At 36.9% G+C, this 14572-nt stretch overlaps 1 protein-coding gene across 1 annotated transcript in view; it reads right to left on the bottom strand.

Moving 5' to 3' along the window:
* LOC106070821 (pre-mRNA-splicing factor ATP-dependent RNA helicase PRP16-like) overlaps window positions 1-6240 on the bottom strand; it is an 89773-nt gene extending 83533 nt beyond the window's left edge. The window contains exon 1 of the mRNA XM_056036713.1: window positions 6096-6240. The gene's annotated coding sequence lies outside the window, so the exon portion shown is untranslated. The remainder of the gene's footprint in view (window positions 1-6095) is intronic.
* Between the last annotated feature and the right edge of the window lie 8332 nt (window positions 6241-14572).

Here is a 14572-nt window from a genome sequence, read left to right as displayed (position 1 = left end):
GTTGGTCCGCGGCTGTTTATTTGCTATTCACAGCTAACCCTTATATCTAAGGGTCTTTCCCCTATCCGCCACCTGGGGATGCGCTTGGTAGAAGGTGGTAGCTCCCCCAACTAACTCACTAATAAACTCTGCACTCTATCCAGAAGAATAGAAGAAATTAATTGTAAATAAAATAAATGAGAAATGGACGAGCTCTCATCCAAATCACAAGAAAGATGATGCTTACTATAAGCTATCCCAACAAGACCAACGTGTAATATTTCGACTCAGGACCGGACACAACAGAATGCGACAACACATGTTCCGGAAGCTCAAAATTGGAACCAGTGAAATCTGCCCATGTGGAGTATCACCAGAGAATGCAGACCACGTCCTCCAAAACTGCTCTCTTTACCAAGAGGCCCGTATAAGACATTGGCCCCAAATCACCCCAATAGAAAGGAAACTATATGGAGAGCTCCCTGATTTGGAAACCACTGCGCAGTTCATCTCATGTATTGGTCTACTCATCTGAACACTCCAACATAACAATGAGAACGATGAAGAAGAAGAAGACGGAAATAGCAAAGCTCTGTTTGATGGCAATAAAGCGGCCCTGGGTCCAACAGTATCTAAGCCTGCCCCCTTCTATTCAAATCAGGAGAAAAAATTACAGATCAAACCAAGCAGCTAGAACGATGGACAGAACACTACCTCGAAATCTATGCCACACAGAATACAGTAGACGATGTTGCCTTGGCTTCTCTACCAGATCTTCCAGTATTGGAATGCCTAGATGAGCTTCTGAGTCTTAGTGACCTCAAAAAAGCAATTAACTGCTTAAAAAATAGAAAATCTCCAGGGAGTGATGGTATCCCAATGGAAGTAGTTAAAGTCAACGAATCACTCCTGCTACCTGAACACTAAATTCTCCTCTGCCGCTGTTGGGAAACAGGTCATGTCCAACGCAAATATAGTCACAATATACAAGAACAAAGGGGATCGGAGTGACTGCAACAATTACAGGGGTATCTCTCTCCTCAGTATAGTGGGCAAAATCTTTGCTAGAGTGGCACTATCCAGGCTGCAAGTGATAGCTTCTAGAGTCTACCCAGAGTCTCAGTGTGGATTCAGGAGTGGTAGATCCACTATAGACATGATATCTTCTCTACAACTACTGCAGGAGAAATTCAGAGAGAGAGAGAGAGAGACAGACCCCTTTACATCGTTTTTGTTGATCTGACTAAAGCTTTTGACATGATCAGCAGAAGTGGCCTTTTCAAACTCCTGAGGAGAATAGGTTGCCCTCCCAAACTACTGAAGTTCATTGAGTTCTTCCACGAGGAAACTAAATGTACTGTCAAATTCAATGGAGCCCAATCAGGACCTTTTGAGGTTTGCAGTGGTGTCAAGCAGGGATGTGTGCTCGCACCTACTCTGTTTGGCATATTCTTCTCCTGTCTACTGCATTATGCGTACAACGACATAAACGAAGGTGTGTTTCTCCATACAAGATCCTCTGGAAAACTATTTAATGTATCAAGGCTGCGGGCAAAAACCAAGGTTAGGAAGCTACTCATCAGGGAACTCCTGTATGCTGATGATGCAGCAATTGTGGCTGATTCTGATATTCAGCTACAGTCCCTGGTTGACAAACTATCTGCTACTTGCCAGAAGTTCGGCTTAAATATCAGTCAAAGCAAGACTAAGATACTTGTCCAAAACACAAACACTGCACCTCAAGTAAGCATTAATGGCCAACCACTAGAAATTGTTGATCACTTTTGTTACCTTGGCTCCATCATATCCAACAACACTCTATTGGATAAAGACATAAACAACAGGATAGCCAAGGCAATGGCCACCATGTCACGGTTGCAGAAAAGAGTCTGGGACCACATATTGCTGACTAGCAGTACTAAAGCCCTAGTCTACCGGACCTGTGTTGCCTATTTTTGTGGTATACTGATGTATGCAAACGTGACATATAGCACTTCAAAATCGACACTAGCAGTTGCACTGGACAGATCCACATGGAGAGAGCATAAAGGAAGGGTCACGGATTGCAGATGTCATACACAACAGAAGCAGAAAGAATGGTGAAAATGCAACAGCGCCTGGTGATTATATATGCCCAACCTGCGATCGCAGCTGTGTATCAAGGATTGGCCTCTTTAGTCACACAAGAAGTTGCAAAGGGAAAAGATTGTCTCTCGAGATGTAAAATGCCACAGATAATGTAAAAAAGGCAACTCCAATCTGGTTCATTTGATAGATCTATTTGTATTAGTCTTAATGGAATAGGACCCTGTACTAAACCAGTGATGGGCAAACAATGGCCCACTGGCTAGAGAGGTTTAAAGCGGCAATATGCTTTGAAACAATATTTTAAAATAACAGTTTCACTCACAATATGAAAATTCTAGTATTCAATAAAAGTTGAACCTTTGGAGTAATATTGCAAATTTTTATTCTATGATTCACTGAATTGAAAATGTGCACAAACACGATGTACGTGAAATGTTATTCAAACACGCAACTGTTCTAGATCTAGTTTTTGTAAATTACACACACTAGATGCAAGTTCTAAAAATATGGAATAAAAACATAAAGGTCATTCAGAATGTCTTTTTTTTTATAAGATGAGTTAAATTGCCATCATTTATATAACAAGACAAATTACTGTCTTATATATATGCAATAAAACTGATGCCGTTTATAAGGACATAATATTTCTCATACTTCAGTTCTAAAAAAAAAATAATAACATTTTTATGCATCCAAGAAAAAAAAGCTGAAGATTTCTGAAAAGAATTATTAGGTCACCAAAATTTTTGTTTAATAGTTGACACTTCTCAGAAAGCTGCATAATATGCAAGTTACATTGTAGCGTACAATATTATTAAATGTAATTTAAAAACCTTCTAAATTAGAATTTGTTAACAATGTATGATTCAAGTTTGCAAAGTTTTTCTGGATAGAAAAGGATTTTGAAACTTAATTTATGTAAAAAAAAAAACAAACTATAACATAACTGGACATCAAGAATACTCTGTGAAAAATATCTCCAACACCAAGAGAATCTTTTCCATGTCTTTATTGATTTCAAGAAAGCTTTCGATCAAGTATGGCACAGGGCACTCTGGGCAACAATGGAGAAGTACAACATTAATAAAAACATAATCAAAGTTATCCAGAACCTCTACAAGGATGCCACCAGTGCGGTGAACTTCAACAATAATGTTGGGGACTGGTTCAAAACCACATTTGGAGTAAGACAATGCTGCCTACTTTCACCAACACTCTTCAATATCTTCCTTGAAAGGATAATGGTAGATGCTCTCGAGGGCTATGACGATACTGTTAGCATTGGAGGAAGAAGAATCACTAACTTGCGCTTCACAGATGACATTGATGGCCTAGCAGGGACAGAAGAAGAACTAGCTGACCTAGTGATGCACATTAACAAGACTTCCGCAGCATATGGCATACAAATAAATGCCAAAAAAAAAAACAAATTATGACCAATAGCCAACAGGGCTTTAAAAGATGCATCAGTATTGGAGGTGAAAAGCTGACTAGTGTTAACAGCTTCAAATACCTCGGAGCTATTGTCTCAAAAGAGGGAACAAAACCTGAACTACTGGCCTGAATAGCACAGTCCACAGCAGCCCATTCAAAACTGAAAATAATTTGGAAAGACAAGGGCTTGGCCCTCTGCAACAAAATCAGACTGATGCACTCCCTGGTCATGGCCACATTTTTATATGCTTACGAGTCTTGGACGCTGACTGCAGAGCTAGAGAGGAGGATCCTAGCAATGGAATTGAGATGCTACAGAAGGATCCTAGGCATCACTTTCAAAGATCGCATCACAAACCAAGAGATTAGAGATGGTTGCTGCAGCGATCGGACCCCATGATGACCTGCTAACTATTGTAAAGAAACGCAAGCTTAAAATATATGACCATATTTCAAGATCCACGGGACTCGCAAAGACCTTCCTTCAGCGAATAGTACCATGAAAAATTAGAAGAGGCAGACAGAGAAAGCGATGGGAGGACAACATAAAAGAATGGACAGGCCTACCATTGCATTGATAGAGGTTTTAAACAAGGCAAAAGACAGAGAGGAATGGAGAAAGACAGTCAACAAATCTTGCTTGGTGACACAATGGTCCAACAGACTAAGGGATATAGGTAAGGTAAGGACATCAAGAGTCAAATCAAATGATACAAATTTCAAGTCATTGTTAGCATCAAAGATTAGCAGCTTCTGCACTATTTTAATGGATGAAAGTACCAATCTGAATGATAATGCACAGGGGGTATTATTTATAAGAGCCTTGACTTTGATGCTGAAGATCACTATCAATGCTATCCTCAATTCTTAATGGGAACAAAAGGGACATATATTTTTATGTTAAAAAAAAATGGTTTGAGGGATGTTACATTACTATAGATTAGATCTATATATAGACTCTAGAGTCGTCTATACACTAGTATAGCTATAGTATTATATCATACAACTCAGTGATAGACTTAGACTTAAGAGTATACTACTAGATACAAGTATTATAAGTCTATAGGCAGTATATCACTATAGTTATAGCCAGTGAGTATAGCCATATATAGCATTATAGATAGATCTAGAATCTAGTATAGGGATAGATCTAGATCAGTAAGCAGTATTACTACATAAACATTATACCTAACATAGACATTATAGGTGACTTAGTAGATCAAGACATTTAGTCAGATTTTAGTGATTTACATTGAGTGACATGATTATAGATCTACTACTACTAGAGTTAACTAGAGATCTAGTAGAATCTAGTACTAATAGTAGTAGTATAAATATAATACTATAATAGATCTAGACTATGACTATTCACTAGATACAGATTAAATATGATTAATAGATACTAGATCTATATAGTATTACAGTATATAATATAGATATATAGTAAAGTGCTAAGCTCGATCAGCCCCATTTTTTATAGATGTTCGATTGGTTCATTTTTTATTGCTAAAACTTTTTTATTTGAATGTTTACCAAATTACTACTATATTACTACTGCGCAGGCATCTTTTTTCTTCACTTCCGACACATTCTATTTCTTTTTCCTTGTAAAGGCTAAGTTCATGATGAGGTCAAACTCAAGAGGTGTGGAATTATTATTTTTTACTACCCGTTAGTGAAGGAAATGGGTCATGGGCTTATGGCTATTTTTAAGTCTGATGGCTCATCAGCTCAAAGAGACTATTTGATATTGTGTAGCATGGGAAAGGCGGTAGTAGATGGTGTTCTTGAAAACAACTTCATAGTGAAAATTAAAGATTAAAACATGTTTTAGATATATATTTTCTTTGATCTGATTGAGCCTTCCATCAGCCAGATCGAGCTTACTAACTAGGGGAGAAATCCGATCAGGGAAAATAAGCTTGGCGATACCCACCCTACACCTCTTTGACCTCATATTTAATTTAAATAAGCCTAGTGATACATTCAATCAGATCTATTTTTATAGACAAAAAGACGAGGAATTTAGAGATATCATCAGTTTTTTCATAGGTCAGACCATTACTGTGCTATAAAAATCCAAAGGTGAAAATTGCTGCCAGCGGGCTTAATGCGATCGAACTTCACACTTTAGTCTAGTAAAGAATTTTGTTTACAAAATTAAAGTCTAGTAGGCAAATTCTAGAGATCTAGAATTCTATACTCAAGTCTAAAGTCACTAGAGTCTAGATTACTAATTATTATGACTATGACTATACATTGAATGATAATTAATGATTCTATTATAATTAATAATTACAATAGTAATAATACTAATAGTATATTATTATTATATTTATTATAACTAATCACTCAGCAATCACAATAGTCAATAGACTCTAACTCTCTAGCTGAGTAGCTCTAGAGTCAGTCTAAGTCTAAGGCCCAGGGTAATTTCCGCTTAGAACAGTAGAAGCACAAGTAGTAGTACTAGTAGCATGTCTAGAAACAATACAATAGAGATAGATAATGATATACAGATATCTATTCTATATATAGACATAGATCTAGAAAATAGATATAGATCTTTAGATCTGTATTCTATTAGTACTGACTGTATTTCTTGATCTAGACTTTTAAAAAAAAAATCTAGACTAGATAGAAGTCTATTGGCACTAGACTCTATTGCCAATATTAACAAGAGTCTAGACTAGACTCTATAGCCGCAGTTTGAATGATAAACAATCCAAATCAGCATTCGAAATTTAACTTTTTTTTCCTTTTAGCAACGTTTCCCATGCGTCTCGCCAAAGTGTTTAAAAGTATTTTTATTTTTTTCTATATTGCTAGTTAACTATTTTAAGGGACCCATCAGCGAAATAGCATATAAAGCGAACACCTCCCCGTAATTATAAGTCTATAGGCAATAAATTGGTATCACAAAAACTCCATTTTTCTACATTTCCCATATATTCACTTTCGTTTTTCCTCATACAATAAATTTCATTGTCAAAACGTTTCCTGATAAACGTGAATAGGTCCGAACTTAAGACGTTTTAAAGCACCAATGGACATCGGCCGAAAAACAAATCGCATATTATGCTTCTAAATAGATGAGGAAATAGTTAGCTAGAATAGCCAAGGCTATTCATTCCGTTGAAAAAAAAATATTGAGGAGTGTTCGCTCAAAATGACCTTTTAACTGAAAAACTTTTCTACGAACACCCCAATAATAAGCTTAAAATCGCATATTATGCTTCTAAATAGATGAGGAAATAGTTAGCTAGAATAACCCAAGGCTATTCATTCCGTTGAAAATAAATTATTGAGGGGTGTTCGCTCAAAATGACCTTTTAACTAAAAAACTTTTCTACGAACATCCCAATAATAAGCATAAAAGCCATTGATAATTTAGTGATTAATTAATTTATCTGTTTTTCTTTTTGTCTTATTTATTGTTGTTGTTTGTAAATTGAAATATTATAATAATAGGCCTATTTTTATATGAATGGCAATGTCTTCGATTTTGAAGACTAAGGATGAGTGCAGTATATATAGGCCTACGTGCAAGCCCAGCTGCGACCAGCATATTTTCCCGCATTTCGTGCAGGCCATTGTCCACTGACGGTCTATTTTCTTTCCGTCTAAAATGTTTGTCTAGCAGCCTATAAATGTGAGAGCGCTCCAACAGTCTCTCTCAGAGACCATCTGCTGCCAGCTACTTTCCTCTATGCCAGTGAGGGTGAAATGGCGCCTCAGTTGATCTTTATACGGGTGGGGATGGGGGAGGGCACCTCTGTTTTGCCGTCTTCCTTTTTTTTTTATACTGGCTCGTTATAGGCCTAACCTCTTGTTACTTGTTAATGATATTAATGTGTATAAATGTTTAAAAGAAGTGCAGAATTCATTTTCATAAGTATAATTTACGCACCTATTTTTTTATAGGAATACCCATGGAATGGCCTACCTATAGGCTATAAAAAAAAAAAAACGTGCGCGCATTATCGAATATAGGAAAATTTTCGACATGAATGAATTTTTTTATATAAGGTTTTTGCGAGCCCTGGGTACGTTGTAATAGGCCACACATTTTTTTAAAAAAAAGTGGTTAGCAGATCATCAATAAGGTCTAAAAATATTGTCACGATCATCAATGCCATGGTGTTGATGTCACAATCTAAGATGGTGTCAGATGTCACGCTCAATCTTGATTGTGATATGCTGTCGCAATCAGACTTGAACTATATTGCACCATCAATGATCGTGATTGCCGAGGATCTTAAAATGATCTTTCGATAAGATGATCGTATAGAAGTAGACAGATCTATGTTGATAATACGATCATACAGAATGTTGCCAATTGATAAGAGGATCATCTAGGTCTAGGAGTTACTACTTGACAGATATGATCTAAGTACGTTCTAAATTCAATGAAGAAACTTCTCTTCGTCCAAAAATAATTACTTTAATTAATAACTTGAAAACACTATTCACAAATAGTTACAATGGTTAAAATATACTTGAATTGAATCTACACAATAGTATATCTGAGTCTTGATACAAATAAAATATATATTCTCAAATTCACGTTACATACAAGTTAGATGTTAATACTACAACTTCCGAGACAAGACTGAGGCTATTTTGCATCTTCGCCGGGTTTCAGCTCGTAATCACGTGATCAACAACTTACCCCTCCCAGACCAACCAATCATTGCAGTCTAATGTACAACAATTAACTTTCGGAACCAATGGAGTTCATTTAATTACATGCTTGGTTTTTTTTTCCCAGCTATGTCAAGCTATGTCAGCAAACAACCCGAAACTGTTACCATATATGGTCATAGTGTACGTGACAAATATATATTGTGATCCTGTTTCTAATATCTTATTAGTTTGTGATGCGAATTTGTATTGCATCTCAGTTCCATTAGGCCTACTTTAATAGTCTTTTCTCTAATTCTGCTGTTAGCTTCCAAGATTCGCAAGCATTATAAAAACATGGGCATGACCAAGGATCTCATCAGTCTGATTTAGTGAAGAGAGTTAGCTCTATGCTTTTTTCTTTCAAGATTGTTTTGAGTGTTGCCTGCTTCAACACATCCCTACATTATCAGATCTCTCCTGAGCCTTTCGTCTCCTCGCCCGAAACCCAAGCTGTTGTAGATCTGCCTCCATACATCATCAATCCATATCATTCGGGATCTGCCTTAGAGTCAATCAGTGCGGGGGGGGGGGGACTTCTTGTGAGATCGAGTTGATGGTGATTAAGTGGCCGCACAGAACACGCGATCTTAAAAAAAATAGTCGCAGTGGCGAGAGTTTATTAAATGGAGAGTAAAACGACGTGGACGCTAGCCTATAGGAAGGAGGCGCGAGCAGGGGCGTAGCTAGGGATTTGGAGACCGGGGGTTGACCTCTTTGGGGGCCCCTTGCATTTTGACATTTGACATCATGACATTAGATAATGTACTTAATAAATATATAAGCCTACATTCTAATTGGTAAGAATATCAGTAAAATTAACAAGAAATAATCATTAAGAATCTTTTAATGAATAATACCATTGTTTATTGGTGAAGAAATGCGCAAGTGACAAATCTCAATTCATATCGCTTCACGTCGTACTTTCTGTGCAGCAAAGGCATCTATAACATCATCTACAATCTACATCGATACCAGGGGCGGACTGGCTATATGGGCAAACGGGCAAATGCCCGGTGGGCCGGTACCAAATGGGCCGGTCTGGTCGCGACCAAAAATAAACAAATGTCAATGCAGACAACTTTAAAAAAAATGACAGCAGCAAGGCACAAAGGCCGAGCACGTTTTCTTGTTGTTTTTTTATAAATTATTATTACAATTAATTTTGTTTGAAATTCAACATGAATAAATTTAAGAATTACACTATACACTGTACGTGTTATCATTTGTAAAACGTTAGACCGTACTTTCTGCTATGCACGAGCGGCTTGGCCTTCAACACCACTTTGATGTCTTCAAGACTCTGTTTGGCCTGATCATTTTGCTGGTCGGCATGGGCCTTTGATGGCACTCCTATTTTTGTTTTACTCCTTCCCTCTCCCGTCTTTTGATGGTTCATGAAAGTTAACGAAAAAGAGGGATGGGAGAGGTTAAGTTAGAAAACATTGATATGACGCGGCAAAAGGGGAGACAATTAGCGCGTTAAAAAAACTTAATAGAAGTTAACTTAAACACATACACACAACCGCGAAATTGCAAACCACCCAACTTATTCATAGCTCAATATGGGTATAATCGTATAAAGTTCTAGTTTCTGAGATTTCAAAAGAAAAAAGTAAGTTTCTTGTTGTTTATTTGTAATAACGTAGATCTAAAAATACTACACTTATGGCTTACAAAAAAAATAATTATTTAATTAAAATATAAATCTAGATCGAAATCGATATTTGCACCATTATGATTATATGATTAATGGCAAACTTATGCTTAGTATGAAGTCATTGATGATGAAAATTATTACAATAATTACAATAATTTATGTAGCGCTGTCACATCCGATATTTAATGAAAGGAGATTTAGAATCATTTATATTTTAAATAATATATTTACAAATCGCGTTTTTGAGAATGTACTAGGACGAAGCAAGAGCTTTTCACATTTAGAAGTACCTCTCTAACCGTTCTGCTTTCTCTTATCTTGTAAAGGAATATATATAGTTCGTCCATCGTAGTTCGATTATGACCACCTTGTCATCCAGGGGGCTGAGGGCTTTGCACTGGGGTTTTATGTCTCCTCGTGTGGCTGGTGAAACCTATGTGAGCCCGGAATGTTCGGCCGCACACTAGGCAGGTTATTCCAGCTGGAGCTAGTGTCATTGGCCTTGCTTTTCTTCTCTGGCGTTTTTCTTCTGCCAGCTTTGTTCTCTTTTCTTCAGCAACCTGAGCGCCGGTTTCCATGCTCTGTCATGTGCTTCTGTCTCCCAGGTGGCTGGGTCTATGCTGAACGCCTTCAGAGAAGCTTTGAGGGTGTCCCTGAAGCGCTTTCTTGACAACCTTGCGAGCGCTTTCCTTCGCTTAGTTGGCTATACAAGAGTCGTTTAGGGATGCGGTGGTCTTCCATGCTGCATACGTGTCGTGCCCATCGCAGCTGGGACTACATTACGATTGTGTGGATGCTTTGCAGACCTGCTCTTTGAAGGACTTCAGTATCTGGTATTTTGTCTTGCCATTTGACATTCAGTATTTTTCACAGACATGTGGTAGTGATTCAGTTTCTTTGCATGTTAACTGTACACTATCCATGTTTCTGAGGCATAGAGCAATGTAGAGGAGGATGACGGCTCGATAGACCCCTAGTTTTGTATTTGTTGTGATACCACTTTAAAGGAATGGGTTGCCTGAATCAGCCAGGAAAACCAATGACTTAGCATATTTTAAGTCACAGATCTATATGCATGACTAGATTGACACGTGAAATGCGTAGGACCTAATTATTTTTTTTTTTTTGAAGAAACGTCTGTAATCTATAAGTAATACCAAAAGGTTTGAAACTCATTAAGGCTGATATTGTAGTGTTTATAGTTTTCAGACTACATACATGTATATATAGAATACATTATGTAAGCCTAAGAAAGCATATATCCAGTTTTCGGTGCGTTATCAAACTTTATATATTTTGAATAGAATTAGGCTTACACCTATGATAAAACACATGGGCGTAGCCGAGAGGGGAGGAGTTCAAACCATCACCGGCCTCAGATCTCATTGTCTGAAAGGGAAACTTTACTTACTTCCCCAGTGCAGCCAACTTAAGCAAACTACAGTCACCAAATTTCATGAGCGTAGCCAAAAGGGGTTTTGTGGTTTCCCTCTCCCCCCACCACCTCCAATACAAAAACTAAAGCATTTTACCTTTTTCTACCAGTCGCTGGACTTCACTGAATAGACGATTTAGTTTTTCATTTTTTTAGTGGAAGAGTAGCAGGCTAATTGCACTGTAGATACCTCAAAATATGCATTTTTTAAAGCTTAAAATAACGGAAATAATGCTTGGATCCGGGGCTTTGCCCCGGACTCCACTGGGGGAGCTTACAGCCCTCCGCCAGACTCCCTAGCTGTCCCTTGTCGGTGTATACTGCCTTTCACTAATTATAGGAAGAGAGTATTTCTAGGGTAGAAAAAAACGTTTGAAAGAATGAAAGATAAGAATGTAATGAAGATTAATTACATATAGACACACACTAATATATATATATATATATATATATATATATATATATATATATATATATATATATATATATATATATTTATTTATTTATTTATTTATTTATTTATTTATATATATATATATATATATATATATATATATATATATATATATATATATATTTATTTATTTATTTATTTTTATATATATATATATATATATATATATATATATATATATATATATATATATATATATATATATATAAATTGCGGAGAAGTTTAAAATCCCCTCCCCCACACACACACCGAAAAAATATGACATGACATTAGTGGGCCGGTTTATATGGTAATGCCCGGGCCGATTTTGATACCCAGTCCGCCCCTGATCGATACTGTCTAGTATTTGTGACTCCACTGACATTAAAGCCATGCCTAGCCTTTTCGCATCATTGTGCTCCTGAGATCGTTTTTGATTAACTTGAGCTTTGAGAATGATCTCTCACATAATACAATGGAAGTTGCCTGAGTTATTGCAAAGTTTGAGCACACATCATTACCATAGGAAGCCAGCTTCCTCAATATGTCGATTGGTGATTGTGGCAATGGTTTGTTAATGAAAATTGCTCGTGTATCAATGACATTGAACAAGCGATTTGCATGCATTTCATCAAAAAGGAAAAGTAACACAGTTTTTCATCAACGTGTCATTTTCCATTGACTCCAAGAGGTGTCTTGGTTCAAAAAGAAACCCAAAGGTGTCCACATGGTTTTCCAGCCTTTGGAATCTGTCCTTCATCTCCATATGAAGTCTGTCCAACACTTCTATCGCAACAAGTTTGAATTGCAGTTATATTGGCTGTCCTACATCAGAACTCATCTCCCCATCAAGTCTTTTATTTCTTCTGATTATTTTGATTACAGGAAATCCATAGCATTCACTACCTTCTTTTGCTTTTTCGATGGATTGGCTGATCAGTTTCGTCAGTTTTTCATCATTTGCATAAAGCATGAAAGGGTTTTAATTTCCTTCAGCAGCTTCCCGTATGTGCAGTCCAGACTTTTGTAGTTTGTTCTGAACTATATTAATTTGGCGCAGGAGATTTGACCAGAATTACAGATAAGCAAAAAAATTCATAATTTCCCACTCTATGAAGAAGATTCTGTGCATTGCTTCTAGTGTCCATTCTTTAAGTTTTTGATTCAGAAAGTTTCTCCAACAGCTTGATGATTTTATCCAGATGCAAGGGCAAGGAAACTGCCGACGTAGCTTCTTCTCTAGCGGACCACCTTGTATTACTCTTCGATCTCTTTTAAACTTCAGGCTCCAGCTTCTTTCAGTTTGGCCCATCTCTGGTGTGAATTGGCAAAAAAAGTTGAACAATTCATGTACAGTTCCAAAATAAAAGGTGACAATTGCTGGATCTCAGCAGAATGAAGAGCTGCCAGGTTGATAGAGTGCTTATCACAGTTCAGAAATGTTGCCTTTGGATTTATGTCCAAGAGACATTTCTGCAGGCGTATAGATTTGACCTTTGCACAGATCATAGTTCAATCCAATGTCTTTAAGAGTTTTAAGAACAAGTTCTTCATAATGTTGCTCATAGGTTTCAAAATTTCAAAGTAACCATTGAATGACTCTTTTATGTCGAAATTATCAACATCCAAGTAACGAATTATTAGGAAAACCTGTTCTTGATGAGAAACATCTAGGGTGGAATCAAGCATCAGAGAAAAGTAACAAACTTGCTTGACTTTCCCAACAATTAATTCCCTAACTTTGTTGCCTATCAAGTTGCTAAACTCATTTTGAATTTCTGGGGACAAATAATGTTCGATCCTATGTAAGTGGTGTTTCCTAACTTCATCAAATTCTGCAAGTCAAATATGCTAGGAAGTTACCAAGATTGGGTGAATTCAGTTTTTCGTTTTGACCAGGTAAGCTTGAGTTTGTTTTTGCTAAGTAGGCTACGTAATAGCTACTGCTACACGTTTCAGAATATCTCTCCAACACTGCTGATTTTTCAAAATTTGCGCATGAAACATATGTGACAGTTCATCTGGTTCTGCCTTTATCTTTTCTTCTTCTAACTTCCTCTTCAAAAGAGCTTGTCTGTGGTGGACTCTTTCTTTATGTTCTTTCGGTCTTTCAGGTTTCTTCCATTTGGTGAAACCAACTCCATGTTTTCTCAATGCACTGAATGTCTTTTATGATGCCTCAGAAAACAGTACACAAGCAATACAAAACAGACATCCCTAGTGTGGAGAGAAGAGGAGCAAAGATTGCAGATTTCTCCTGTTGGAAGCTTTCTAGTGAACCATGATAATGTCAAACTTCGTGATTTATTTTTGGTAAACTCTACTGAAAAAAGATACCGTTGATCTTTGTTTTGGAAAAATAAGCCACCCTTTAACACAATCTTTGCTCGCAGTTGCTAGGATAAAATTCCAGGCTGGATATATCCGAAGTCTTTGTACTTAATTACATCTTCTTCCACTTCTGGAGAAAGTGATTTTGGAAGACCATCGCTTGAGTTATCATCACTTACTTCAGATGTTTTATCTGACTATGGTAAAATGTATTCCCATGGAGTCTCTTCAGCACTTCTTCTCTCATAAAGAGACATTTTCACTTCTTCGGCTGCTGTATCTTTGTATGAATCATCTTCGACACGTTCAAGGTCTCTTTTTGTTTTCAGTACTCTTATCAGGTTTCTTGTTAAAAGAAAAGGATGATGAAATAAACTACCTAAACTACTACTTCCTGATAGTAACACGGCAATAGTCAGAGCTACTCCTTGAAATTGAGAGCACAGAAAGTGTTAATAATGTGTCTTGAATACATACAACAGTGTCACTAACTTATATAACAACGTGAAAAGCAATATTACATGACAGT

Source organism: Biomphalaria glabrata, chromosome 7 (genome assembly GCF_947242115.1).
Source record: "Biomphalaria glabrata chromosome 7, xgBioGlab47.1, whole genome shotgun sequence".
NCBI lineage: Eukaryota > Metazoa > Mollusca > Gastropoda > Planorbidae > Biomphalaria > Biomphalaria glabrata.
Note: the sequence above shows the minus strand (reverse complement) of the source record. Positions and strands in the feature narration are given on the sequence as shown.